This window comes from Cyprinus carpio, chromosome B14, assembly GCF_018340385.1.
Source record: "Cyprinus carpio isolate SPL01 chromosome B14, ASM1834038v1, whole genome shotgun sequence".
Classification (NCBI taxonomy): Eukaryota; Metazoa; Chordata; class Actinopteri; order Cypriniformes; family Cyprinidae; genus Cyprinus; species Cyprinus carpio.
Window position 1 is genome coordinate 232,935 of NC_056610.1, and position 26,076 is coordinate 259,010.

At 34.6% G+C, this 26,076-nt stretch overlaps 1 pseudogene; it reads left to right on the forward strand.

Moving 5' to 3' along the window:
• The first annotated feature begins 388 nt into the window (after positions 1-388).
• On the forward strand, positions 389-25,379 carry LOC122134617 (annotated as a pseudogene).
• Positions 25,380-26,076: the final 697 nt, after the last annotated feature.

Here is a 26,076-nt window from a genome sequence, read left to right on the forward strand (position 1 = left end):
ACGTGTCTCGTGTTAGCTGGGTAGTGACTCGTTTGAGCCTCTTTTATTTTAGGAGAAACAAACAGTGATCACAAAAGTTCTCAGCTGTGGTCTCACTGAGATTGTCCTGTTCGTCATGTTGTCGTGTTAGAGGGGTGTGATGGTGCTATATTGCTCTTTTCTGAGGTGTGTGTGTGTGTTTGTGTGTGTGTCAGGGCCCCTCTTTTTCTTGTTTCCTTGGTCACACTGACGGACACACACACTCTCACTATGGCGGCCCTCAGAGACATGGCAAGCTCTGTTCCAGAGGTCTCCTTTGGAACCAGGTCCTGCGACGGACCGCAAAGCTTAGGACCAGAAGAACACGAACCCTTGCAAATAACCAGAACCAGAAGAAGGAGCGAGGAGGATGGAGGACGAGGAGGATGAAGGAGCTGAACTCCAGGAGCCTTCAGACCCGGAGTGTGTGGAGGAGAAGATTCCGGAATCGACCGGAAGAAGGCTGGAGCTCATGCTGTACCGGGTCAGTGTTTTGATCGATGACGGTAATCTGTCATGGGTTTTCTGTTCAATTAGTCACAGAAAGCTTCATTAACCTGTGCATGCACAATGGAAACCACCTGTCATGGTTTTTCCAGCACAACATGGTCCTTCTGAATGCACTGAGAATGTGATGTTAGGGAGCGTTAGTGGATGTGGCCCGTTTGTTGTGGCACGTCTGCTGTGATGAACAAAAGGTTTAACAATGGTCTGTTACTCATGAAGCTGTCCAGGGAAGATTCTGGAGTCGTGTTTTAACCTCCTCAATGATTCTCAACACGAGCTGGAGTTGGCATTCAAATCCCTCAGAGATGAGAGCGAGTGACAAGATTGAGCTTGTCAGAGAGAAAGCAAAGCAAAGATTGTTTTTGTACTGATCTGGTATAGAAGTTCAGAAGTTCCTCCTTCTCATCGGACTTATTGGAGGAGTTAACTTTAAGATGAACCTCACATCAGATCTTTCACCTAAAGTTCCTTAGAATTAGAAACAGTATTGTTTTTGAAAAAAAGGTGCCTCTGATTACTTAGCAAGCACAGCTCTCCACATAAACACACAAGATATGAGGAATCGCTCGTGTCTGGATCTCAAACGCTTGGACTTCACACACACTCCACTTTAACAGTGATTCTTGCTTCAGTCGTCTGTGTTTCTGCTCATTGTGTCTTTAGTTCGCTGTGTTTGCTTCTTTCACAGGGAGGTGAATTAGTTTTGCGTCAGCATCGGTTGCTCTAACATAACTTTGCTGTTTGACGCCGTTTCTCAGAAGCAGCTTTGGGGGCTTTTTCTTTTACACACACACACACACACACTCACTCACACACTCACTCACACGCGCACACCACCACACACACACACACACACTCACTCACACACGGGGGTTGTTCAGGTCATTCTGCTTGCAGAGCCGTGTAACCCGTAGCGATGAAGAGCAGTTAATGAAAGGAGGGATGTTCACCCTAACCCTGTAAATGTCACTCTGGGGCAAATGTGTTTAACTTTACCACCCTCTCACACACACACAGACACTCTCCATAGGCGTAATGGTTTTCAGACTGTACAAACTGTATTTTCTATCTCTTTAACTAAACCCTAGGCCTAAACCTACCCCTCACACAAAACTTTTCAAAAACTTCATTCTGTATGGTTTATAAGCTGTTTTCCTCATGGAGACCGAAAAAAAGGTCCCCACAAGGTGAAAAACTGCTGGTATAACTATCCTTGTGGAGACATTAGGTCCCCATAATGTAAGGAGTACCAGGTACACGCACACACACACACGCACACACATACACACACACACACACACACACACACACACACACACACACACCCACATGCCTTTACATGTTTGAACTCTGTTTGAGACTAGATGTTTGTGGTGTGTAGTTTATTTAGATATTTATCAAACCAATAAATAAAAACACACTGTAACTAAATTAATTTTTTTGTTTATATCAGTAACATTTACATTTTCAGTAAAGCAAATCAAGTATCATATAGCCTATTTATTGTCTACATAAAGTTTCGAATAGATCATGTTAAAACAGAGCACAATATGAACAAAATATGCTTTTATGAATGCAAAACATGCAATATAATTAAACCATTTAAAAACTTTGAAAAATGTGTAGTATAATATTTAAATTCCATTTATATTTTTTATATTTTGTATCGTGTATAATTAAAGATATTTTATAAAATATTTTACAAAATAAATTTTGTTTATAATGTTTTAAATATGAATATGGTGTATAAATCTTCCCTTCTCTTTGTCTTTAGCTCCTGCAGAAGGTTCTGGACTGTCAGGTGAGGCGTTCTTCCAGAAGGTAAGAAAACGGGAAGATTTCTAATAAACAACTCTAATATTATTGCTCGATATATTATTGTCAGTGATATTTTATTATATTTTTTGTTAATGTTTAAATATAAAAAAATTAAAAAATTTAAAGTTTTAGTCATTTTTGTGTCATTTTTATTTTTTATTATTAGTTTTAGATTAAATATATTTAGTTGTTTTAGTACCAAAAATGAAAAATGTTGGGATCTAAGTCTAATACGTTTTATATATTTAATTTCAGTTTTTGTATATTTTATTTCCAGTAATGAAAATGTGTTTTTTGGTTTTAGTGGTTACCTATAATGACTCTGATATGAATTCATCTTTGATCAGCTCCTGATATGGGCTTCATTCACATTTTCATATTTAAACGTTCATAATCCTGCCAAAACGGCTGCCATCTGCAAACATCAACAAACGTGTGCATGTGTTTGTTGAGATCCTCTGGTGTCTCAGTATGAAGATCACATACCGATTTTTTTTTCTTCTCAGTTTTCTGGTCTTTTGTTAAATAGGGAGAAAGAAAAAAGTCACTGAAGTGATTTTGTCCCAAACACACAGAACAGATTTGCCTTTGTGAAGGCAAAACTAAGAGCTTTGAGATGCTAATGAGCCATTGTCTATGTTGAATCTGGAGGATGTGAAGATGCAAATTGAATGTCTTTTGAAACGTGAGTTTCTCTTCCTCACACCACTCATTGTCTCAGGTGATTGAGAGAAACACTACACACGCAGGTGAAATGGCCATCCAAGCTGAAGATCGGTGCCAAATCAAAGAAAGGTGAGTACTGTCACGCTCCTGTCATCGTTTATTCACCCTCATGTTGGTCCAAACCTAAAAAGAGACGTTAAATGTCCAGGCTGCTGTTTTACATACAATGACCAAAAAGTTCAAAAGCACCATAAAGGGGATATAAAGAGTGACGCAATGCATTTTCATGCCGCAAGTCTGAATATGCAGATGATGTTTAAGCTAAAGTCATATGGGTTAAAGCCCAAAGTCTGCTTTTTTTATTATCAAAAAACAATAATAATCTTGACAAAAATAACCATAAAAAAAAAAAAAACAAAAAAAAACATTACTTCTACAAAATAATAAGAATTTAGAAAAATGACTCACAAATAAAAAATAATTATTATTATTATATATATATATTTTTTTTTTTTACTATAAATGCAACATGTTCTCTTTTAGGGTTTAGGTCAGCTGATATAAACTAAATATAAAACATTTATGTTAATTGAAATAAAATAACCATCTGAAATCAAATCTATTAAACCTTAAACTTATTTTATTTCACTTAAGTGCCAAGGCAACATTTTGTTTAGTTTAAGATGAAGTACTAAAATGACTAAAACGAAAAAAAAAATGAAAAACAGACCTGTATTTGTATTTTTGGGGGGGTATTTTTATTTTTTTGGCGTCTGTAGTTTTTCTCAATTGACCAATCTCAACTAACATGATATACAACCAATCCAAAAAACCAATAACACGTACCAACCATGCTATCTGCCATCTTGCCTGACATTTACAGCCGGTGTTCGTTGTTGTGCCCGTTTTTGACCCCTGCCAAATTTTTAAAACCTCTTGTTGAAATCTGATTGCCTAATCCTATCTAAAACCATCACCCTTACTTAAAAGTTAAAGCTATTTTTAAAAATTAAAATAGATATATATATTTATATATATATATAAAAATATATATACATACAATTTGATATATTTTATATATGTTAAAAAAAGTGACAAAATGCACAAACCTTGCTAAAACTTAAACCCTAGACATATTTAAGGGTGGTTCACACCTTAAATAAACTAAAATATTAAAGATGTTTATATCTTCTTTTATTTTATTGTTAATTTCATTTTAATTGTTGTTTATTTTATTTCAGATGGTTGCATCTTCATGCACCAAGTTTGAATATGCAGATAATATTTTTAAACCAACTATTAACTTTCTCAACAAATGTCTTAGTAAGTAACATGCACTGATGAATTGTTCACAATAAAATCAAACAAAAAAAGAAAAACAAAAAAAAAAACAAAAAACTAGATATATAGATATATACTATTATATTATATAATATATATTATTAGATTAGAATAGTTTTATATATCAGTACAAGGTTCAAAAGTTTGGAAACATTACTATTTTTTTTTTTAAATGTTTTTTTTGTGTTTGTTTTTGAAAGAAGTGTTGTCTTCTGCTCATCAAAGCCTGCATTTATTTGATCAAAAATACATAAACAAAATATAATATTGTGATAATATGATTACAATTTAAAATATTGTTTTTAAATTTATTAATACTTTAAATTATCATTTATTTCTGTGGATGCAAAGCTGAATTTTTAGGATCATTATCACATGATCCTTTAGACAATCATTCTAATATGATGATTCATTAGCAAAGTTGGAAACAGTTTCTCTGCTGCTTAATATTTTTTCACCGAAACATGTGATACTTTTTTTTAGGATACTTTTGATGAATTAAAAATTAAAAAAAAAAAAACAAGAAGCTATGTTTTCAAATATACGAATATTTTGTAATAAACATATACACTACTGGTCAGTAATTTGGGGTCAGTACATTATTATTTTCTTTCTCTTTTTTTTTTAAATAAAATCAATACTTTATAGTCAGCAAGGATACGTTTTTAACTTGATAAAAAGTGATAGTAAAGAAAAATATATTATTAGAATATCTATTATTAAGAATTTTTTTTTTTTATTTGAATAAATGCAGTTCTTTTTTACCTTTTATAGTCATCAAATCTAATATAGACAGCAGAACTGTTTGTCCCAACACTCATAATAATCAGAATAGTAGAATGATTCTAAATGGGTCATTTGATAGACATGGATGTTACACATGTGACCACTGGAGGCTGGGCTAATGATGCTGAAAAATTCGCTTTGCATCACAGGAAATCAATTATTTTTTTTTAAAGTATACTTCCAAATAGAAAACTATTAGTTGAAGTTTTAATAATATTGGGGTGGTCACAAAATTACTGTTTGTTTTCATGTATATTTGTTCAATAAATGCAGGCGTGAGTCGAACAGAAGAGACTTCCTTGCAAAACATTAAAAATAGTAATTGTTTCCAAACTTTTGACCTGTACGGGATATATTCATAATATTTTTGAAATGCTATGACTATCTCCATCTCCGGTAAATGATTTTTACCCATTTACACGCCGACAACAAAAAATAAAGTCGGCATTTTTATGATCCCAGTCTACAGGTTGTTTTCCACTGTTGGAGTTATAGAAGTAAAATGCATGATGATTTGTGTATTTCTGTTTAGAATCGTCATGTGAAAGTGGAGGGGAAGAGAGCAATGTTTCTGGAGGGAGGCCAACGCAAGATTTTGGAGCTTCTAGAGACTAAGGTGAGGTTTGAGCTTCTTTGACTTCTCTGTTCATCCGTCCTGTGGTGATCTCACAGAAGCCCTCCTGTGCACAGGTTGAATAAAGTCACGCTGAAGATGGACGTCACCCACACGGAGCACCCTCATGTGATCGGGGAAAGGAGGCGGGACCATTAAGAAAGGTCATGTGAGGACAAACACTTCCTGCCACATTCACTTCCCCGATTCCAACCGGAACAACAACCGCAGGAGAAAAGAGCAACCAGGTACTCACTTCCCTCACAGTTGTAGCATACTGCAGTTGTACACACTACATACTACATCATTCATTTGAGTTTTATATAAAAGTAAGTATATACCTGCAGGTGTCTATCGCTGGTCCGGTTCAGGGGTGGCATCCTGCCAGGAGACAGATCCGGGTCAGTGACTCATTAACATTAATGTCATCAACATCAATATATACAAACCACGTGAATTTATGTGAATTCAAACATGTGAATTTATAATAAGTATTCATATATTTAGATTTTTTTTCTTTTATTTATTTATTTTAAAAAGATTTTTATGTTTGAGATGTGTCTTGGTTATAAATCACCTCATAATCTGAAAGAAAGAAAGAAAGAAAGAAAGAAAGAAAGAAAGAAGAAATATCAAGACCATAAGAGGGTTATAATATGCCTTTAGTGAGGTGTCAACTGATATGTATATAGGTTGCACATCACTGAAAACAATATTTTCACTCATTATTATTATCTATAGGAAAAAGGTGTATTTTCCTTTCGGATCAGTTTTGGATCAGTTTTGTTTTTTAATATTTTTTCATCTGTTTTAGTTTTTACTTTATTAAGTTTTAGTTATTTTAGCAAGAGAAGAAAACAAAAAAAGAGAAATGTTGCCTTGGCAGCTAGCTGAAATAAAATAAGTTTAATTTTTATACTATATTTTTATATTTTATTTTATTTTAATTTATTTATTTTAGATAATGTTAATTTGAATTTATTGATATAATATTACAAATTAATAATAAATTAATAAATAATAAAAAAAATTGTAACGTATTTATACTTTATGGTCATTTCTATTATGCTACCTTTAACTTGAATGATGCTTTAAAAAAAATATAGTACTACAGCAATGAAATTTTATGACCATTAAGATACTTTAATTTAATATTATTTTTGTGATAATTTAACAATTTTAATATTTAGTTACACATATACTTACAATATAAATAATATACATATATTACAATAAATGGTTAATATATAATATCAATATTATATAACATAATAAAATATTAAATTATTATATCAATATTAATATATTCATATAATATTACATATGCATATATAAAAATCTAAAAATACACATTTGTAAAATTTTGTACATTATGCTAGTATTTGTCATGCTACTTTTTATGCTGATTTACATTTTAAAAAATCCTGTACTGTAATAATGAAAATCTAAGCAGAATCACCATTATTGAAAATAAAATGTGTTTATAATAAATATTCATTATATTCAGATATATGGCTTTGTATTCAAGATTGATATATTTAGATTCAAATATGTGTTTTACGTGTGTGTGCACGTGAATCTGATTTGCAGGACCTGCAGCCCCTGGTGCTGACCTTTGACCTGCCTGTGACCCTTGTGGGAGGTGTGGTGTGTGACACGGGCTCGCCGGTGATTCAGCACGTGGCTCAAGCATTTGGAGTGAGCGTCAGCTTCAGGACGCAGCCCAAACTCTACTGCAGCACCTGCAGCGTGAGAGGAACACAGGGAAACGCCGCTGCCGTCAAGGGTGACGCTCGCCGTCACACATGGCATAGCGCCGCATGCAGCATCAATAACTGACCTTTGACCTCTGCAGAAGGCCACCTGCGTCCTGATGGAGTTGCTGCTGGGCACGGAGGCGCTGGCCGGGGTAACAGGGGTGATGGTGAGCACACAGCTGGATGTGACCTCGCAGCAGCACCTCCTGTTGGGTCAGAACGGAGCCAACTTCCTGACCGTCATGCATCAGACGCACACGCAGATCATCCTGCCTGACCTCAGCGCTCCGCAGCACACACCCTCGCTGCTGATCCAGGGCACGGCCGACGGAGTGTGTGTCGCTCGACAGCAGCTCATGGTATAGACCTGTGTTTGTGTGTTGAGCTCAGTTTGTGTATGTAATGTTCACAAGAAGTGAGATACAGGGTTATTTTGGTGTTAAAATTCTACAATAGTTTTTATTAATATTTAAAAGAAATATATGTAATTTTTTATGTTTTTTATTTTATTATTATTTTTTTGTATTTTTGCTGTTTTGTCATTTTTATTTTATTTTTTTTAAAATATGTCTACAGTATATATTTTTTATATATATTTTTTTAAATTCAATGTTAGTTTTAGTCAATTTCTTAACTTCAAGCTAAACTAAATGAAAATTAGAAATGATGCTTTGTCAACTAACTGTAATAATAAATCGAAAGAGAAAAGACTCATAAGTTAAGTTTATTTAAAAAAAAAAAAAATCTATAAATACAAAATGTTTTTAGGGTTTGGTTTAATCCAGTGTTATTATCATAAACTAAAACTAGAACTAATAAAAATAGATCAGAATAAAATAGGAAAAAATAATTGATAATTTAAATAAAATAAACTTTAATTGAAATAAAATTAAGTATACATTTTTTTTGTGCTGTCAAACGATTAATCACGATTAATTGCATCCAAAATTATGTATATATAAATACACACATGCATGTATATATTTAAGAAAAATATGCTGTTTATATATTAAATGTATTTAAATATAATATTAATTATATGAATATAAATATATACATGTAAATATTTTCAAATTATATACTGCATGTGTGTGTATTTATATATACATAATAAATATACAAAGTATACACACATATATACTATGTAAACAAAACTTTTATTTAGGATGCGATTAATCGCGATTAATCGTTTGACAGCTCTAAAACACACACATATGCACATGCATATATTTAAGAAAAATATGATATGCTTATTAAATATATTTGTATATAATATAAATTCTATGAATATAAATATATGCATGTGAATACATGTAAATATTTTCAAAATATATACTTTATGTGCGTGTCTTTACAGTATATATACATAATAAATAGAGTAGTGCTGTCAAATTATTAATCGAAATTAATCGCATCCAAAAGATTTAGTTTACATTATATATGTATGTGTGCTGTGTATATTTATTATGTATATATAAATACACACATACAGTATATATTTAAAATATTTACGTTTATACATTTATATATCCATATTCTTATATTTTATTTTATATTTAAATATATTTAATATGTAAACATAACATATTTTCCTTAAATATATACATGGTATTTATGTATACCTAATAAATATACACAGTATACACACATATATTATGTAAAAAAAAACTTTTATTTTGGATGTGATTAATCGTTTGAGAGCACTAAAATAGAGAGAGAGAGTTACTATATATATATGTATAATATAATAGTATATTACTGATACTGAAATAACACTGGGTCAGTCTGAACTCATTATAATTAACAGGTAATTTCTCCCAAAGTGCTTCTTTCACATTCATGAGTTTTATTATTTTCAAAAAAAATAACATATCAAAAAATCAGCGTTTATGCATGTCTAATGGTGTGTGAAGAATTTTCTATCGTTCAGTCATTATATACTGTGGCCCCAGACAACATGTACAGCATGTATAGACTCCCCATAATACTGGCCCCAGAAAACATGTACAGTGTGTCCCAGTTACAAAAGTCTAAAAGTAATTGCATTAGGAAATATCAAAGCAAATGTCGTTTAATGTGAAAATAGAACACAAACACCCAATTCTGACAGGATTACAACACACAGTATGCTTAGAGTACAATAAACAATAGACATTTGTCATGAAGTACATTTCCTCTGCGATGAATGAATGTGACACATCTGGATGAGACTATATCCATGTGTTGGTCTCCTGCTGGTGTGATGTGTGTGTGTGTTTTCCCGTTCAGGACTGTCTGCCCGTCTGCCTGATGTTTGATTTGAAGGACGAGGGAGAGTCTGACCCGCGGAAACTCGCTCAGATGATGCACAACCTTGGTGTTTTTATCAGCGTCAAACCCAAGGTCAAGCAGACAGCAAAGGTACTGCAGCACAGCTCCCACAATGCACCTGTCACCAAAAACATGCATACAAATTTATAGACTACAGTTACGGTTTCATACTTTTACTTTCTAAAACCCCAGTCATCATGTTGAGGGCCGTTCACATTGACAGCAGTAAACTCACTGCATTCATTACCTTCACATGTTTCATCATTTCTATTTTTGGTTCAAAGAGCATGGGGTATGGGTCATATTAAAGCAAAAGCCATGCATAGCTCATTATTCACCAAAAATATGACACCTTTCAGACACTGCTGACATACTGTTCTCAATGTACTATTCTATGAGTTAAGATGCACTAAACACAATGTTTAGTAGTATGGCTAGTGTGGTGAGGTAGTTTTAAGATGTGTTCTTTTTTTTTTCTTTTTAATAAATTTATAGACATTTCTAAAATTCTGTTTTCACTTTGTCATTGTGAGGTACAGAGTGTAGATTAATGAGAGAAAAGAAAATGAATTTAAACAATTGCAGTATCAAGCCGCAACATAAAATTGAAAAAAAAAAAAAGTGAAGGGGGTCTGAACACTTTCTGAATTCACTGTACAATTATATATTTTTATACTGTTATTTACTATTATGATTTTTTATTTTTTTATTTTTTGCATATGAGGTGTTAAATGGTAACTCTTTAAAGTGTTTGTTTCCAGTCGGTGGTCGTTAAAGGTTTGGAGAGGAACATTGGCAGTCTTTATGAGGCCAGACGTCTGCTGCTGGGCCTGGACTCCACTGAGGTTTCCATGACGACCAAGAATGTGTTCGAGGTGACCAAGACCCCGGTGGACCCTCTGGTGGCCAATAATGGCATCACAAGCTACTGGATCAATGTGCTAATGCAGCAGCTGCGCCTCACTGAGACAGGTGTGTGTGTGTGTGTGTGTGTGTGTGTGTGTCCTCTTTAGTTTCACTCATGCTTGTTTGTTTTGTTAAATGAATGGTATGTTTTTTGTACCAATCTTCATCTTTTGTGTCAATCTTCAGGTGCTGTGCCCTCTCCTGAGGCCATGATTGGCTCTCTCTCTGGGAAGCCCCGCCCCTTGCCTCCTCCCGGATTGACTGTTTCCTCAGAAGATGGACGGATAGGAATCAAAGGAGTGGAATCCAAATTAGAGAAGGTTTGGATGAACATGATGTTCATAATAGACAAACCAATGAACACCACCTGACAACAACATTCTAATACAAATAATAATACCCCATAATTCAAATAGAATAAAATAAATAATTAAATAAAATACATAGATAATAATAAGAATGTTTTATTTATAAAATATAATTACTAAAATGATATCTAAATTAATTATATTATTAAAATTATGATTTTAAGTTATTAAAATATGTATTCTAATATTTTTAATATTAAAATATATAAAATAGCATTTAAAATGGTATCCATACATCATAGATGTATTATTTGCTGCTTTTAATTTTCATGCTGATTTAAATAACACTTTAAATATTAATAATAATATTCATATTTAATAATATTTTTGTTCAAATGTAATGAGAATTAGAAATAATTGGAATTACCAACACAACTGTTTAAAACTGACATTTTCAGGTTCATTATGATCAATAGAATTGAGAATAAAAAAAAATGTCATTTGAAATAAGGTAATTCTGCATTTTTTACATGCAGATTTGTGTAAAAATGTCTTAAAATTTGTCAGTCTAGTCAAATAATGACACTTTGCAAATGGAAGAAATGGAAAGTCTCGTTGAATGCCTTGAATTGTGATATACAGTACAGTATCTCAAACAGTGTAAAGAAAGCTGTATAGTTGTAGTTGTATAGAAATCTGTAGGATCATACTAATTGATGAGCTTATTGTACAAACTTATATGCTACTTATATATCTTCTATTTAAATATGCATTTAATAAAATGCTAAAGTAATTTACATTTACTGTAAACAGTAAACTTTGATCATGTAATTGTATCAGATTCCAGAGACTGAAGATCAGCCGACACAAGCAGAGACGGAGTCCTCCATCACACCACATGCGGAGGTCACAGAGGTCAGAGAAGTCGTCGTCAAGCCGACTGTCTCTTCGAGGAGAGGCAGCCAATCAGAGGCCTTAAGGGAGCCGAACCCGCTGCTCATGCCGGAGAGGTAAAAACCTCTGTCCTGAACAGACAGCGTTAGGACAGACAGGCAGACGATGCTCTGGATTCCGGTCTAGAATAATTTACAGCACTGAATGAAGCTCTCTTATTGTGTGTGTGTGTGTGTGTGTGTGTGTTTCAGGTCAGTGAGAGTGGAGGTGGATGGTTTTTATCTGAACAGAGACAGACGCTGTAGTTTGAGAATATTCCCATCTGTGGACACTAATAATGAGGTAAAGCACTTTCACATTTTTAAAATCAAAACAAAACTGCTTGTTGTAAATGTATTGCATCTTCTGTATGAATAGTTTTTTTTTTCAGAAAGACTTGTCTTGTCAGATTTAGCTCTCAGTTACAATTCACAAATAACTTGTCTTAATGGTTTATTGAAATGGTTTTTGTTTGCTGTTTATTTGAACAGGATCATGAATATGAGAGAAAGAAGCTTCTGGCAACTCAAGGTTTGTATGTTTTCTTTATTGTAGGACTTAAAACAGTGTGAAAAGACAATTGATAACTTGATAACTTGATATATAATAATATTGATGAAGTATATAATATAATATAATATAATATAATATAATATAATATAATATAATATACAAAAATAAAATAAATTATATATTATAATAGAATATATAATAGAAATGATGAAGTAAATTTAACATTTTTTGCAGTGTGGCTTTATTTTATGATAATTAAACACATTTTTCTTTGTTACTACTATTACTACTACCAAGTCATCTAGAAATATATAAAATGGTATAAAATATTATTGTATAATTAGAATTGTGTATGATTTTGTCTTTATTATAATTTTATATACTTTTATTTTTAAATAGTACAGTATAATATAAGAAATATATTTTCTAATTTGTTCAGTTTTATATACTTTTATATGACCTATATACTGCATATTATTAATATAATATACTGTTTTGAAAATAGTAAATATTAAAATTAATAAATAATAAAAATATTGTTTTAACTTGTAAAGTATTTATACATCATGGGTGCATTTATTATGTATTATAAAAAAGAAGCTTCTGGCAACCTGAGTTATTCATTAAATCATTAATCAAAAATGAAAAATGACAACTGATAACATTCAAATAATATAACATAATACAATATAATAAATAATAAAAAATAATAAATAATAAAAAATAATATTGGCGCGGGGCGGCGCCCTAATGACGCCTCGAAGGAAAAAATTTACATTGAAGTTTGGGTGTGTGTAAGGGTGGTTTCCCTACAGTGGTTCAGGCTGTAGGATTGCCGAAGGACTAAAGAAACACGATGGTATAAAACTGTATAAAAGCTGTACATTTCTAGTCTGTTACCACCCACTGCCACTTATACCAACGACGGAAATAAGCGCAGTTACAATAGCTAAATATGTGGGAGAGCGTTGCTATTGTGTGACTATATTGTATTACCATAGGTAGCACTTCAATGTTAATGTTGAATCAAGACTAGTTAGCACATAATTTATAATCGAAGTGGTTTAATAACAGTATTTTGTTATGGTTACACTTGAATTGGTTACAAATAGAGGAAGGGTAGTAAAACATATAGTTAAATGTACCTAACATGTATGTAAAATATTACCTGAGAGAGAAAGAGAGAGGGGAAGATGGAAAGAGGGAGAAAAAGAGGGAGAGAGGACAGAGGGCAGAGCCCTGAGAAGAGAGCTCCAGCAAAGAAAAGCCAGCAGAGAGAAAAAAGCCAGAGCAACATTTACAGTCTTCTTTTATCCCTTCCTTGACCATGTGACTGAAACCCAAATGTGAGACATTCAAACTGACCAATCAGCAGACTACCAGCTTCACCCACTGTGCAAAAGGTGTGACAATTAGCAGACCCCCGATGTAAAAACATGTTGGCCTACAGGCCTTGATCGATATCAGCAATTCTGTGCCTTCAGGAATGCCAAATGGCCCTTTTGTTACTCAAGATAGTTTGGGACAGGAAAACAGAAGTCTTTGATAATTTTTGGGAAAGACATGACCCCCCTTGGCACCCGTTGGCCACACCTAAAGAGGCAAAAGGTGACACAGTCCATAGAAATATGATTTCTGTTGTGTGCAGATGTCATCTTCAGACTTCTGGTCTAGACTTGTTGCAGTTGCAGCTGGTCAGTCTTTGTTCTCCTTTCAGTCCTGTGTGAGAGATCTTCCTCAGATGGTGTTGCATCCTTCATAGATATGCAAATCGTCCATCGAATACTTCACACCTCCACAAGAGCAAGCACTGAAGTGGGGTAGAACCCCAGTGTTCCTCTTTCTGAAGCAGGACACGGGATGTGAACTTATGCAGCAGGGATCATGTGATTTAAAAAGATCATATGGCACAACAAACAGTAAAAATAACATGGCATTTAGCATTGGTCAGACATTTGATGTGGTCAGATTGAATTTGTCTCTGGCAAAAGGCCCTTAAATTGATGTACTTAAAAAGATGGTCAAGTGAGAACAAAAGATGATCTGAAAAAGCTCTTAAACTGTTTTTGGAAACATAAAAATAATTGCATTATAATAAAATTAACAATTATTGTTAACACCCCCCTTCATCAGTAAGAGTATCAGCAAATATTCAGTGTGACAAAAAAAAAAAATAAAAATTTCAAAAACAACCAATTATTGTTGCAACTGAAATGAACAACATACAAAGAAACAGAAATCAAATTAATTACATGACATATCAATGAAAATGTTTGTACTTGGGGAAGAATGAGAAATACTAATTTACATCTCAAACTTGAGGAACAAAACTAAGTGATTAGGTAAACCCAAAGAAAACAAAACAAATGATAATGGGATGAAATCTACAATTATAATACAGTCTGGATGTATAGACTTAAAAGCATTTTTTTTTTGCATACATTTTTGAGGCAGTATCAGACAGATTTGATCCTGTGTGTGAAGATCAAATGGTGTTATCTGTGTGTCTGTATTTAGCTGTGGCTATGTGTAAGTGTAATCATGCTCCAAACAAAGACAGGGAAGTTTTACAATTGTGATGCAAATTTAGTCCTGTAGTAACAGGGAGCCAGCCTGAGAATGTGAGTATGTGGTGTGTGATCTGGCTCAAAATGCTTCAATACCAATGTTTTTTGTTAAGGGGCATGATGAAATGCCAAGTTCAGAGGTATTGGATCCTGTTGTGAGGAAAGGCATTTTCATTGTTAAGACAATTGTGAATCACACTGTGGCCCCATGGCAATTCTAGGCTCCTGTACATGGCTTGACTGCAGCTATATGGAAAATAGCAGAGTGTACCACTCAGGAGACAAACAAAACTCAGCATAGACACACATTCAACTTGAAATTGCTATACAATTCCAGTATTACAGTTATTCCAATTTCAAACAAGACACATGGTCTAGATGCATAGCATCTACAACCTTAAACCTAAGTGTTTCACACACTTACAGTAAAGCAGTCATGTATTTTAAAAGAATAAACTCAACTAGTCTTTGTACACATGTAGTTATACAAACAACTATAATGTGCTTTATGCACACAATGTGTTTAGCGCAATTACAAATTTGAAAATACAAACAGGATAATTGACATTTGGATGTTAACATATTAAACTATCTGCTATTAAACTGCTAAACCACTAGCAAGTGAAGTCAGTAGCTGGAGGCCTTGCATGAACAATGCAGTCAACTCACTAAGAGTTTTACCTGCAAATGAGCATTGATTTCTGCCTTTAGAAAGTGGTTTCCTATCTTTCTGAAAATAAGGTGGAGGTCTACACCTACCCAGTGACCAGCATTTTTCCTCTGTATGGCCTATTTTGTGACAGGAATTACAAAACCTGCTATCTTTGCCACAGGGTTGTCGCTGTGTTCTCCTGAAGTTTGAGGATTTTCATGACTCTCTAATGCTTTCTTTACACCATGCGTTCTGGTCCACGACTCTGCGCTATTACGGTGCTGCATCACCTTAAGAACTGAAATCGGCACACTTTTTTGAGCAGTGGCACATGCTTCCTCTGAACTAAAAGTTCTAGAATTATCACAAGAAGTCACCTCTTCCAAGAAGTGAACATGCTTTTTAGCCCCATCACTGTTAAGTGTTTTGGGAGACATGAACTCTTGTTCATTTAGCTTAGCCTTAAGATCTGCAATGGTGCCCTTGTGATTTTTTTACATTTTTCACTCAGAGCTAACTGTTCAGCTAGTAATTTATCTAGCTGTGATTGAAGATCCTGAATCATTGCCTCTGACTTTTGTATTTCTGCATTTTAAGAATGCAGTTCTTTACAATTAGCATCTATACTTGAAGATAGATGTTTCATCAAATCACATAGCCGAGTACAGCTTATGAAGTTTAAAGCCTCAATTATTTCACCATGTTTTGATTTCTTTTGATGCTTACCAATTATGTCCCACCATTTGAACATTTCATCATCTGAACATCTAGTATCAACATATTCTTTCTTGAGTTTGCACAAGGTAGGCTCAAGTTTTTTGCTCCATAAAGCAAACAATGCATCACTTGCTTTTAGAGATTTTCCCTTCCATCCCTGAGGAGATAATCTGAATGTCTGTTGGATTGTACAGTAATGGGACTACTGAAGCTACTTTCAACCTTCTAATTACTATATCATGCAAAATGGAGAATGAAAACATACTTACCAAGTCCGCAATCAGAAGGCCAGCTATAATCCATTCACAAGATCAACTATGAAAAAATCCTCATTCTGATGACCAACCAAAGTAAATCTCAGAAAACTCACTGCAAGGGATCCCGGGTTTCGGCACCATCTGTAAGGGTGGTTTCCCTACAGTGGTTCAGGCTGTAGGATTGCCGAAGGACTAAAGAAACGTTATCAGCACGATGGTATAAAACTGTACATTTCTAGTCTGTTACCACCCACTGCCACTTATACCAACGACGGAAATAAGTGCAGTTACAATAGCTAAATATGTGGGAGAGCGTTGCTATTAAGTGACTATATTGTATTGCAATAGGTAGCACTTCAAAGTTAATATTGAATCAAGATTAGTTAGCACATAATTAATAATTGAAATGGTTTAACAACAGTATTTTGTTATGGTTTACACTTGAATTGGTTACAAAATAGATGAAGGATAGTAAAACATATAGTTAAATGTACCTAACATGTATGTAAAATTACCTGAGAGAGAAAGAGAGAGGGGAAGATGGAAAGAGGGAGAAAAAAGAGGGAGAGAGGGCAGAGGGCAGAGCCCTGAGAAGAGAGCTCCCAGCAAAGAAAAGCCAGCAGAGAGAAAGAGACAGAGCAACATTTACAGTCTTCTTTTATCCCTTCCTTGACCATGTGACTGAAACCCAAATGTGAGACATTCCAAACTGACCAATCAGCAGACTACAGCTTCACCCACTGTGCAAAAGGTGTGACAATTAGCAGACCCCCGATGTATAAACATGTTGGCCTACAGGCCTTGATCGATATCAGCAATTCTGTGCCTTCAGGAATGCCAAATGGCCCTTTTGTTACTCAAGATAGTTTGGGACAGGAAAACAGAAGTCTTTGATAATTTTTGACCCTACATGTGTGACAATAATATAATAATTGTAAATCTCATATTTACTCCAGAGTTTTACTGATCAAGATCAGCTCAGCATATTACAGACTGGTTTTCTGCAACATTTTCAGTGTCTCACATTTAAGCATATTCTTTGTGTGATCGGATGTGACGATGAAAAGCCTTGAAGTTAAGTGATTTAAGTTCAGATTGTTATTGTGGGCCGTGGCTGGATGGACTCGTGCCGCTGCAGGCTCCATCTATTTGGCATTCATCATGCTGTATAAAGCTCAAAATGGATTAAAGAGCTGGAGTGTGCCAGAGAGGTGATATAGGGGAGCCATTTAAGCGTTACGCAGTGCCAGAGAGGGTGATAGAGGGACCCATTTCAGAGTAACACGCTGCCAGATTTATAATGGAGTGCAGCCACTCCACCCACTGAATATGCAGACAGATGAACAGTCACACACACAAAAACACACGGAGAAACCTGACATCAGATCATTCTGGCTAGAGGACGAGACGTGTGACGAGTTCCACTACATTCAGCTCTTCTGCACCTCTTGTTAATTGAGATACAATGAATATCTGTACTTTAATTCTACTATAATTTAAAAGGATTTACATTAAAACAGTTTTCACTTAGAAATTGCTCATGAATTTCACCAAAAATTACTAAGAAACGACTTTGTGTGTGTGTGTGTGTGTGTGTGTGTGTGTGTACAGTGCCGTGAAAAGGTTTTTGCCCCCTTCCTGTTTTTTTTTTTTTTTTGAATATTTGTCACACTTAAAAGATTCAGATCATCAAACAAATTTTAATATTGCACAAAGATAACCCGAGTAAATACAAAATGCAGTTTTGAAATAATGATTTCATTTATTAAGGGAAAAATCTGTCCGAACCTGCCTGGCCCTACGTGAAAAAGTAATTGCCGCCTAAATCTAATAACTGGTTGTGCCACACTTTCCAGCAACAGCTGCAGTCAAGCGTTTGTGATAACTGGCAATGAGTCTTTCAGGTTGCTGTGGAGGAATTCTGGCCCTCTCTTCTTTGCAGAATTGTTTTAATTCAGCCACATTGGAGGGTTTGAGCATGAATGGACTGTTTATGGCCTTGCATCACAGTCCGGACTTTGACTTGGCCACTCCAAAATCTTGATTTTGTTTTTCTTGAGCCATTCAGAGGTGGACTTGCTGTTGTTTTTGGGATCATTGTCCTGCTGCAGAACCCAAGTGTGCTTGAGCTTGAGGTCACAAACTGATGGCCGGACATTCTCCTCCAGATTCAGGAGTGCAGAATTCATGGTTCCATCAGTTATGGCAAGTCATCCAGGTCTAAAGCTGCAAGGATGCCATTTTTGCCCAGTCTCTTTCTTATTGTTTAAACATGAACACTAACCTTAATTGAAGAAAGTGAGGCCTGCAGTTCTTCAGATGTTGTTCTGGGTTCTTTTATGACCTCCTGGACGAGTCATCGTTGTGCTCTTGGAGTAATTTTGGTTGGCTGGCCACTGGAAGGTTTACCACTGTTCCAAGTGTTCTCCGTTTGTGTATAATGGCTCTGACCATGGTTCACTGGAGTCCCAAAGCCTCAGAAATGGCTTTATAACCCTTTCCAGACTGATACATGTCAACTATTTTGTTTCTCATCTGTTATTGAATTTTTTTAGACCGCAGCATGATGTGTTGCTCCACGTCGTCAGACAGCTTCTATTTAAGTCATTTCTTGATTCAACAGGTCTGGCAGTAATCAGGCCCATGTGTGACTAGTGACATTTAATTCAGCTTTCTAAAATAATGTGGTTAATCAGTTCTTGTATGATTTAACAGGAGGGGGCAATTCATTTTCAAATAGGGCCAGGTAGGTTTGGACAGCTTTTTTTCCCTTAATAAATGAAATCATCATTTAAATACTGCATTTTGTATTTACTTGCATTATCTTTGTGTAATATTAAAATTTGCTTAATGATCTGAAACTTTTAAGTGTGACAAATATGCGAAAAATAAAAAAATAAAATCATGAATATATAAAAAAACACAACAAAACAAAAAAAATAATAACACTCACCTAAAGGATTATTAGGAACACCATACTAATACTGTGTTTGACCCCCTTTCGACCTTCAGAACTGCTTTAATTCTACGTGGCATTGATTCAAAAGGTGCTGAAAGCATTCTTTAGAAATGTTGGCCCATATTGATAGGATAGCATCTTGCAGTTGATGGAGATTTGTGGGATGCACATCCAGGGCACGAAGCTCCTGTGTCCACCACCACATCCCAAAGATGCTCTATTGGGTTGAGATCTGGTGACTGTGGGGGCAATTTTAGTACAGTGAACTCATTGTCCTGTTCAAGAAACCAATTTGAAATGATTCAAGCTTTGTGACATGGTGCATTATCCTGCTGGAAGTAGCCATCAGAGGATGGGTACATGGTGGTCATAAAGGGATGGACATGGTCAGAAACAATGCTCAGTAGGCCGTGGCATTTAAACGATGCCCAATTGGCACTAAGGGACCTAAAGTGTGCCAAGAAAACATCCTCCACACCATTACACCACCACCACCAGCCTGCACAGTGGTTACAAGGCATGATGGATCCATGTTCTCATTCTGTTTACTCTACCATCTGAATGTCTCAACAGAAATCGAGACTCATCAGACCAGGCAACATTTTTGCAGTCTTCAACTGTCCAATTTTGGTGAGCTCGTGCAAATTGTAGCCTCTTTTTCCTATTTGTAGTGGAGATGAGTGGTACCCGGAGGGGTCTTCTGCTGTTGTAGCCCATCCGCCCTCAAGGTTGTGTGTGTTTTGTGGCTTCACAAATGCTTTGCTGCATACCCTCGTTTGTAACGAGTGGTTATTTCAGTCAAAGTTGCTCTTCTATCAGCTTGAATCAGTCGGCCCATTCTCCTCTGACCTCTAGCATCAACAAGGCATTTTCGCCCACAGGACTGGCCGCATACTGGATGTTTTTCCCTTTTCACACCATTCTTTGTAAACCCTAGAAATGGTTGTGCGTGAAAATCCTAGTAACTGAGCAGATTGTGAAATACTCAGACCGGCCCGTCTGGCACCAAAATTGCTTAAATCACCTTTCTTTCCCATTCTGACATTCAGTTTGGAGTTCAGGAGATTGTCTTGACCAGGACCACACCCCTAAATGCATTGAAGCAACTGCCATGTGATTGGTTTATTAGATAATTGCATTAATGAGAAATTTAACAGGTGTTCCTAATAATCCTTTAGGTGAGTGTATGTGTGTGTGATAGTTTGCTAATAGAAAAAATATTCATTGTTATATTAATATATTAATATTATATATGTATATTAAAATATATAAAAATATAATTTAAATTTGTAAAGCATTTATACATTATAAGTGTACTTGTTTTGTTACTTTTTTGTGTTCACATTTTAATTTTAGTTAATTTTTCATTTCTAGTAATTTTGTTGTGTATTTTGTCAGTTGGGTTATCATTATATATCTCTATATTTCTTATTCATTTTTATTTACATTTTAGTTTTTAGTTATTTTAGCACTTCAAGTTAAAAAAATAAGAAATGATGCTCTGCCAGCTAATTGAAATGAAATTAGTTGCATGTAATATTTTCATTTATTTGTTAACATTTATTTTAACGTTTATTTTATTTACATTTGTTAATTGTCTTAGTTTTTCATTTTACTTTTAGTTAATGATAACCCTGCTAAACACTCCAGAAACTGATACAGTGACTTTTAAATAAACTCCCATTTAAACCACTTCATTCTCACACAAACACACACACACACACACAGAGAGAGAGAGAGAGAGAGAGAGAGAGAGAGAGATGTGGAAAGGTAGCAGCACATTCTTCTGCATGACTGCTTTTGATTAAGTTGCGTTAATTAGGTGGCAGGTGTTAATAATGCAGGGGGATACACACACACACACACTCACACACGCACGCACGCACACACACACACACACATACACACACACAAACACACACACACACACACACACACACACACACACACACACATTAATTAGAGCTGCTGTTGTATGCCAGTGTAAATCTGGATGTGGTTCTGAGTGTGTAATGTTTCCAGGCATTCACGATTTTGTGTGGGTTTCATAATGCCTGTGATTTAATCTGTGAAAACCTGTGTGTGTGTGATAGCCATGCAGCAGAAGCCCGTGGTGACTGAGGTTCGAACCCCTACAGACACCTGGAGTGGCTTGGGCTTCTCAAAATCGATGCCCACTGACGCTGTGAAAGAGCTGAGAGCCGTGAGCCGCCGCTGCTACAGACCCTACCACAACCAGCAGGTACACACCTCAATATTTAATTCACATTTATGCATTTAGCAGCCACATTAAACCAAACTAACTTAGAAGCATAAGCACTTTGTTAAAGAGCCAACAATGTTCGCTCATGCCACCAGACGGGATCAGAGAGGGTGAAGGTTCTGGAAAGTCACGTAATGAAAGAACAACAAGGTGCTTTGACCGTAGCTGGTGGGAGGAAATCTTTTAGCTTTCTAAATTATGAACTTTTTTTCTATACAAAGCTAATTTGGCTTTTCAAAACTCAGTATCAAAGTTCAGCATGTGCGCCAACACAGTAGCATCTGAGTTTTGCACCAACAAACGCCACTCACATTTTCTTCATGACATGTAAAATATCAAGTTGTTTTGACAAAGGATACACCATATACACCAATTTTTGGTTTGTTTATTTGTGTTTTGATTTAAAGTGACAGTAAAGACATTTAGAATGTTACAAAATATTTCAGTTTCAAATAAATGCTGTTCTTTTAAATTTTCATCAAGGAATCTTGAAAAATTAAATGTTTCACAGTTTCCACAAAAAATAGGAAACAGAATTGTTTTCAACACTAATAATAATCAGAAATGTTTCTTGAGCAGCAAATCAGCATATTATAATGATTTCTGAAGTATCATGTGACACTGAAGATTGGAGTAATGATGCTGAAAATTCCGCTTTCATCCCAGGAATAAATGACATTTTACAATATATTCACATAAAACACATTTTAAATTGTAGTAATATTTCACAATATATCTTCAAAAACATTTTAAACATTTTACCAACCCCGAAACTATGAGTCATTAGCACAAAAAACTTCTTTCAAAAACATTGAAAATCTTAATTATTCAATTTTTTTTTTCTTTTGGGATTTTGGGATCTCCTTCTAACATAGAAAAGAGCAGCAAAACATCTGCTTTTTGTTCAACAATCAGACATAAAGTCATACAGGTTTGAAATAACATGAGTAAATTATGACAAAAGTTTCAGAGACTTCTTTCAAAAACCTTTAAAAATCTTACCGACCAAAACTTTTAAAACGTAATCTTAGCCTTGCCATAGCAATAATGGAATGAAGTTCATTAAAGTTATGTTTCCATGAGTAACTTCAAATTTCCTGAGTGTAAACATATTAAACACAAGTGTGTGTGTGTGTGTGTGTGTGTGTTTGTGTGTGTGTGTTTGTACTAAATGACAGACTGCACAATTACCCACCTGTGTGAGTATGTGATGGGTATATGAAAAGATTTATTTCTGATCAGTGGAATACAGTCTGAACACACACACACACACACACACACACACACACACACACACACACACACACACACACACACACACACACAGGTGTCTGTCATTCAGAGCAGTGTAATCATGGAGAAAAGTTTCTGAACTCCAATCACAGACGTGTATGAGCACACAGTGAGCAGCACATCCCCCTGCACTTCCTCCCTCATTTCCTCTCCGCTGGGATAATGAGACTCTCTCAATTAAAGATCTCAATGGATGCGGTTTAGCGCCGCACTGCAGCACTGATTGAATCTGTTTTTGATTGTTACTGCTGTTTGAATCACATTATTTCTGAGAATAAGTGAAGCCCTGTGAAGGATTCAAATTGAAAAGTTATTGAAATCTGTTTGTGTTGCTTTCTTTCCATTGTGCTTTATCTGTTCGTAAAGGGTAGTTTAATCAAAGATGAATCTTTTGTCATCATTTACTCAAACTTTTATGACTTTCTGTCTGCCGTGGAACACAAAAGCAGATGTTTTGCTACTCTATTCTATGTAAATAAAGCAGACAGTGATCAGGAGGTGAAAAAAGAGCAATAATTCAGATTTTCAATGTTTATAAAAGAAGTCACACCAAGGCTGCTTTTATTTGATTAGAAATACAGAGAAAATACATAATATTGTGAAATATTATTACATTTAAAAAAAAAAAAAAACTGTTTTCTATGTGGATATATTGTAAAATTTTATTTATTCCTTTGATCAAAGCTGAATTTGTAAACATTTAATTTTTGAAACAAAGCTGAAACATTTCTGATTATTACCAATGTTAACAACAGTTGTGCTGCTTCATATTTTTGTAAAAAACAATACATTTCATTTTTCAGGATTCTTTGATGAATAGAAAGTTCAAAAGAACATGATGAATAATAAATGGAAATCTTTTGTAACATTGTAAATGTCTTTACTGTCACTTTTGATTAATTTAACCTGTCCTTCTTGAAGAAAAGTAATGGTAGATAAGATTGTAAGTTTGTTCAATTGTAATTATATTTCACAAAATTTGACTGTATTTTTAATCAAATAAATGCAGAACTGAGCTGAGCAGAAGAGACACACACTCTTAAAACTAAAAGTACTTCATGATGCCACAGGAGAAAATTTTTTGTCCAATTGGTTCCATAAAGAACCTTTAACATCTGAAGAACCTTTCTGTTTCACAAAAGGTTCTTTGTGGCAAAAGAAGGTTCTTCAGATTATAAAATCATAAGAAAGAGATGGTTCTTTAAAGGACCTTTGACTGAATTGTTCTTCTATGGCATCTCTTGAAGAACCTTTTAAGCACCTTTATTTTTAAGAGTGTACAGTAGTAAAACTTCTGTCACATTTAGGCAAATGCGCTTTTCGGATGTATTATTATTATAATAATAGTTTCACAGAAGAACAATAGATGTTTTAATTTCTGGCTTTTTAATAAGGTTTTTGTCTGGTTGTAGTCGTGGAGTTCACAGAGTGGAAAGGAACGCGGTTGGAACGGCAGCGACTCGGAAAACTGGAGAGAAAGACGTGGATCTTTGTCTTCATCACCACCTCCATCATCATCCTCGTTCACTCCCTACAGTCTGTCAGCGTCCCGAACAAGCAAGTGTGCTGCTAAACTCACCCCTCTGCTCTTTAATTGCAGAGGGTGTGACACATCGTGTTTAATTAGCAGTAACGATTAAATTAGTTGAGCTGCTCATTACACAATTTAATTCTGCCAGCAGCTTTATTTCAAGGTGAAACAATCACTTGTGCTGAAACGTGTCAAGATTTAGAACCTACTGGGAAATTAAAATATTATGAGCTTCTCATTTCTGACCTTTGACCTACAGCTGAGGGATACCTGACCGGCTCTGAGGGCGGGGCATCTAGACATTTGATTGGCAGGTCTCCCAGTCCCTCCCACGCAGACGATCTTATTGAGTTACTGGCACAGCTGGGTCTCTGGAGAAATATATCGACATTTTCCAACACAGAGGGTAAATACACAGCCCACACACACACACACACACACACACTCACGTCCCAGACGGCACACCCACAGACGCCCACGCTGCTGTTGTCTGATGCATATCTGGCTCTGAGCGCTTTTAGGAGTCAGAGCACACAGGTTTATTTTAGTTTGCCTGGAAACAAAGTCAAGTCTAAAGGTTTGAGATGGAACTAGTCAGTGAGTTTGCCAAAGTTCAGATCTTTAAATACTCTGAGTTTTGTTTGAGCCAGTTAGTAGAAAGTAAACTAGATTTTCCATGAGAAGAACTGTATATTCTGCACTATTTTCTGTCTGTGAAATAAATCAGTATTTACACTACAAAAATACTGAATAACAAACTCATTTATTTTGTAATGTTATTCAATACAAAAATCTAAACATTCCTAAATGAAGATAGATTCATTTGAGAAGCAAAATGACAAATTTATTAGAACATGTTATCAAATAAAAGAAATATCTTCTAATGGGGTAAGAATTATCAAGCTTGTTTTGGCTTTGAATTAAGTTTATTTTTCTGACTCTTTGGCAGATATTTGTTCTTGTTTAAAATATATAAAAAAATGTAATTATAATAAGAGAAATATCATTACAAATTTAAAGATAAATATAATTAAATAAGTGTATTTTGATTTAAGAATGTTTAGATATTTGTACTGGAAAACAACACAAATAAAGAGTAATATATATATATATATATATATATATATATATATATATTATATTATATATATATATATATATATATATATATATATATATATATATATACACACACACACATATATATTGCAGTGTATTACAGACAGAAAATCAGATATGTGCAGTTATTTGAATGTTTTCATTGTAAAGGTAATTTTGTTAAAGATAATATTGATACTTAATAAATATTAATAAAAGTGTAATTGTTCTTGGAATTGTTTTACATTTTATCACTTTTGAGT